Source organism: Rhinoderma darwinii, chromosome 1 (assembly GCF_050947455.1).
Source record: "Rhinoderma darwinii isolate aRhiDar2 chromosome 1, aRhiDar2.hap1, whole genome shotgun sequence".
Taxonomy (NCBI): Eukaryota; Metazoa; Chordata; class Amphibia; order Anura; family Rhinodermatidae; genus Rhinoderma; species Rhinoderma darwinii.
This window is the reverse complement of record NC_134687.1, coordinates 590006007-590012014: the sequence shown is the minus strand read 5'-3', so window position 1 is coordinate 590012014 and position 6008 is coordinate 590006007.

The following is a 6008-nucleotide window of genomic DNA, read 5'->3' as shown; positions in this document are numbered from 1 at the left end:
CATATACAGTGAAACCTCTTTGAGACGACCAACCAAAATCGCATTGAAGAGAGATCCTCTACGGGGGTGGTCTTCTCAAAGAAGATGGGCAGTATGCATGATATATGGTGTAACAGAAAATCTATCTGGTCTGGATAAGGGGCTGGTCTTCTCAAAGCGGTGGTCTTGTTGAGATGATTACTATACAATGGAAGATGGTTTGTGCTGATTATTCACCAGTTTAATAAACGTAATATTGAGCAAAAATGCTTCATGCAGAAAAATCCATGTACAGATCTTGCAGATATCAATCCCTGGGGCATCTCGTACAGATCCAGGGATAAGTAGCAAGTGACGGAACTGTCACTTGCTACTGATCTCTGGAGCTCTTTTTCCTGATACTTAAAAGGAACACATATATATGAGGTTTATTGGGTGGTGTACACCAATGTGATCTGTTCATATTATTGTGTGATAGGTGGTCCTCCACACATTACCTTAAAAGGAACACATTTAAGCACATACCGTTTACTCGGGAAAATTTTCTTGAAAACTAGTAGCTTATGAAGTATATTAAAGGGGTTTATCAATATATCTTCAGGGGCGGACTGATCCCCAGGACCCCGACATAACAACAGAATGAAGGGAATATGCCGCAAAGTGGTCCCTCTATTGTTTATCCAGAAACAGTGATGTCTGGGCAAAGCCTGGTGCTGAACCTCAGCCCAACTCGACCTACTTCACTTGATGTTTGTACGTCGCTGTTCCTGAATAAATGGCCTGCAGTGCTCCCCGGTGCCTTCGTTCTGCTGATCATTGGAGGTTCCGAGGTCAGAACCCCACCGATCATACAGGATAGGCCATTTATTGAAAATCCTAGAGATATGCATTCATATAAAACTCAAGCTGCTCTCATCAACAAGACAAACTCCACCAGATCTTGCAGGTAGTGCAGTATTTTTTGTTATCCCTGGGGCTTTGTGAAGTGTTGCTCCAAAGATAATCAGCAAGTGACAGAACTGTCAGTGATAAGCATACTAATGTCCTAAAATTAGCATCAAATCTGCAGTGTGTGATGTGTCTGAATGTGTTCAGTCTGCTCAGCACAATGTCCCCAGAAGCTGTTTTGAAGTCTTGACAGATTGAGAATAATTTATGTTTTTTTGCCTAGAATTGCATCTTGTGTTGGGAGTCTGAAATCTCACAAAAATGATTCTAGTCATGATCACTGGTTGAGCTGCTGTCTACTTCTGTGTCTGCCACTGACCCAGATCCTACAGCGCTGACAGTAACCAAGACCCCAGGTATGAACATCAATTCTAGCTTCCTGTAAACGTTTTATGAGGATTCCCCTGGTGAATTGCAGAGAGAAGGCAGCTGAGCCCCAGGCCGGTATCGTCCAGCAAGCAGCATCTGCTCTGGATACATCACTTTATTTTGGTCAATGATTCTGCATCATAATTCCAGTGGCTGCGGTAATATGGCACAATGAGGTTGTAGAGCTGTATAAACTGGTTATTCTAAGGGCTAACCTACTTACTATGTTTGGTTTTATTCTCTATGGCAACACTGATCAGTAAAAATAAATGGAGGTCAGTAAAAGACTGTAACATCTAGATGCCTAGTCGCATGCAGATATAGCAGAGCTGAATTTGATCCTTAAGCATTGCTATCTAGATAAGGTGTACCTGCAGTCCTATGGAAAATGTTGTGTGTGATATCACAAAAAGTTGTGCTAAATGATACTCTCAGCTAAGCTACATATATGTCATAACTTCCAACCGTCCCGGATTCAGCGGGACACTCTCGGATTTCGGGCAGTGTCCCGCTGTCAACTGTATCTGCGTTCCCAGGTCACAGATACAGTTAAATCAGATGCTAAAGCAAGAAACCGTGAGCTCCCTCCTTCAGCATTAGCTGTCCACTCATCAAGGACTCCCCGAGCACAGCACTACTTTAAGCGATGGGCTCGGGGAAGCCTTGACGTCACTGTCCATAAATGGGCAGTGTCACGGCGCGGGGTGTGGACCCACTGGGCCGTACCGCGTAGCGGGGTAACAGCTGGCCAACCATGTACAAAACAATGTCTATAGTTCGGAACGGGTACCTGAGGCAATGTAGAGAGTAGCGGAGGCACGACTTGACTTTCACAGCAGGTGGCACCCTGGGTGCAGCCGAAGACACGACTTTACTTTCTCAGCAGGTGGCACCGTGAATGCAGCGGAAGACATGACTTGACTTTCTCAGTAGATACGATAGCACGGGATACAGGGTACAGGAAGCAGGAACGGGTAACACTGGGAACTAGGAAACACTGGGAGACCATTTGCAAGACAAACTTAGGTGTACAACAACGCTCAGACGAGGAACAAGTGGGCAGAGCCCCTTTTTATAGTCTAGCAGCCATTTGGGCTAATTATTGATGGGTGACAGCTGGACGCGTACTGGCCCTTTAAGGCCGTGTCTACAGGAGGGAGCTTTATAGCACTGTCTACATGGGGGCTGTATTGCACTGTCTACATGGCAGCTGTATAGCACTGTCTACATGGGGGGCTGTATAGCACTGTCTACAGGTGGGCTGTATAGCACTGACTAGATGGTGGCTGTATAGCACAGTCCATGAGGGGCTGTATAGTACTGTCTACAGGGGGGCTCTTTCCTGGCACTATCTACAAGCGGGCAGAATCTACAAGGGCAGGCTGTGTGTTGCACCCAGGGGAGGGGGGCCCTGTCAAAAGTTTGCTATGGGGCCCAGTGTTTCCTAGTTGTATGGGAGCATCTGTGTGGGCATTATACTGTATGGGGACAACTGTGTTGGCTTTATACTGTATGGGGGCATTATACTGTGGGGAGGCATTATGGGAGCATGATACTGTGTGGGCTAAACTGGGTGTGTATGTGCGGGGATTGGGCAGGGTTAGAGGCATGGCTTAAAATGAAAAAAGGTTGTCCCTCTTTGCAATTCTTGAAATTTGGGAGGTTTGTATATAGCCAAATTGAGATAAAAAGAGGTCTTACCATGTGTTCATTCCCTGTCTATATGCTCTATTAGTGCATGTGTATGTCAACGAGGGTGTCCATCATTTGAGACCCCTCTATGAGTTAAAGCGGAGAGTTACTAACAACTGGGCGACCATTGCAATTCATTTTAATGGGCACCATGCAGCAAGACCTGTACAGATTGCAGCACATATTATACCACCATAGCGCATTTACTACATAATAAAGGTTGGGATGTAACCAGGGAAGGAGTTTCAAGAGCCGCCAGCCTGTACCAAAAACATGTGTAGGGTACATGTGTAGCTTCTGGGCCCCAATGTGGACCCCCACCAACTATGTGCCATTTATTTTACTGGTGTCTTCTTATGTGGCAGTAGGGTCTTGATCCCCCTCAGACACCAGGGCCCAGGGGTGACTGCTGCCTTTGTACCCCCTATAGATATGCCCATATGGTAGGAGAGCCAGTCCAAGACTCAATTCCACTCATTTCAATAAGACTCTCTCAAATCAATGATTTATGATCCATCATAAATATCCTATGCTACAAAGTGAAGGTGTACTGATGCAATGATGGAACGAGCTGGCCATTGTGCCCATACATACGTCCCGTCCATTCCTGCATGGACTCCGAGAAGTGAATTCCACTATAAGTTGTCTAGTTATACACCATATAGTCATATCCAGACCCACACCACAGCAGCACATGAGCACCTATAGCATGCCTTGGAGGTTTACATCCCCAGAAATGTATATTGCAAACTCAAAATAAAAACCAATGATCTCAACGTTCTTCCACCATGAGGATGGTGATGGTGGTGTTGCAGAACAGCACAGTTCCAGCATTTGGGGCATCACAGAAGAGACCCTCACTGATCCCACCAATGTTACCTGCTGTATGTCTATACAGAAGTATGATATGTTAGTTACATTTAGGCATAACGCCTTTTTTTCCCCCCAATTAGTTCCTCAATAGTAACTACTACCACTAAGAAGATCCATCATCCGGCATCAGGCTGTACTTTAATGCAGTGGTACAATATCCTTACTGCCTGTTAGGCAGAGTACTCACTGTTGTGTGGAGCTGGAGAACGCAGTCCAGGCGCGCTGCCTGTGTGATTGTTTGCCCGGGAGCGTGGCTGGCCTGTCAGGTCTCCTTGCAGGGCTGGAGACCTGAATGTAGCAGTTACAGCTCTGCTACATCGAGCTGTGACAAATAAGACAACACACACAGTGTTTGTCTTTGACGGGGGCTTCTTTGCTGCTGTGTGCAGTCATAAATACTCAGCTGACCGCAGCCTATTTGCTAGCCCACATAAATTGTTGTAAACCCTGATAGCTAGGTTGTTAGTATACATCAGCTGGGGGGAAGTGATTATACTGCCTGATAGGAATTTTACAGATACTTTAGATCACTACCAAGGCAATTCAGCGGACCAGCCGCCCGTTACAGACTGTGGCCCAGTCTAATCCCTTCTCCTGTTCAGTTACTAGTATGCAGCAGTTGCAACTCTGCTGTGCTGTGTCTATTCATATAAGACACATGTACATGTAACCCATTACAGTCACATTAATACATGGGTTTCTCCACCGCTGGGCTTCACTTACAGCCCGTTGAAGGAACCTCTGGGTTCATGTGCAATCAGACTGTCTCATCATTGACACTGAGGGGGACAGTTATTTGCAATTATTTAACAACCCAATTTCTGGTTTAGGGACTATTATAGTTTCCTCTCTATTACTAAATAAGGGGGAGGTTAGACACATATATATCCTTTACAATCCGGAGCAATCTTAATCAGACATAATTTGTCATAGTGCGCCAATTTAGGGGACTTTGGCGCAACATCATTTTTTCATCTAACATTGTTTTAATATAAATTTAATAATAAAGTATTTTTTATTTTTTTGCAATTACAAAACACACTACTTTTCCCACTTCCCGTTCCTTTTTCATGTACTTTAATGCAGACTACTGTAAGCTTGCATGTAATTGGCTGCTATGGATACAGTTGGTAGCGTATTATTAAATAACGCTTTTAGACTGATTTCTGACAATGTTTCCGGTTATTTGAGTTTCGGTATGAAGCATCCTGCCGATCTGGTGGTTGTTTGTAATGTCAGTCACTTGAAATCATAACTGAGTAATACAGATAATCCTGCTTATCTTCTGTGAGCTTCGAATGGAAGGATTTATGGTGGAAGCAAAGGAAACCTGTGGAAAAAAAAGCTTTTTTTTCTTTGCAATCTGTTCTCACTTCAGGTACTTGTGTAATTTATGCGCCATTTGTGCTTCGGTGACGGATAGTGTAAAAGGGATGAAATCCATTGTGCTAAAATGAGATATTGATTTATGTATAGACTCAGCAGAGATGTGTCTGTACTAAAATATTACACAATATCACGTTGACTTACACAATTATATATGCAAAATCGAATTTATAGCAACCATATAGGTAGAATAGGCCCCCTGGTACATGACTTCAACCACTAAGGCTATGTTCACACCTGTGTTGAACCATTTCGTTGTTCTGCTCCGTCAGAGGAGCGGAACAAGAGAATAACGGAACCAATGGTTCCGTTGCACAACGGAACCCGCCGGTTGCCGACGGAAACAATTGACTTTAATAGGTTCCGTCGGGGTGTCCGTGACTTTAACTAACACAATAGCGCAGAATGCATGCTGCGCTATTGTCTCCAGTAATCCCTGCCGAATCTGCGACGCAGATGTGAACAGAGCCTAATTTCTACTATGGATCCATTTCCATCTTGGATCATTCCGAGTTGCACATTAGTCTTATACCCTTCACCGCCTTACATCTGAAATGCTGTTTTGGCATAGTAGTCTTTCACAACCTGAACAGAACTGTGCATCCTACAAGAAGCAGGAGGTTACCGGGCACAGACAAAGGCTCGCAACATTAAGAATCAGCGTTTGGTAGATGCGTCGTCCTCCAACCACCAGCTAGGTCCCAAAGCAGTAGAGTGGCTTTCTTCCATGGCAGGAACTTTACTGGTACCCAAAAATGAGG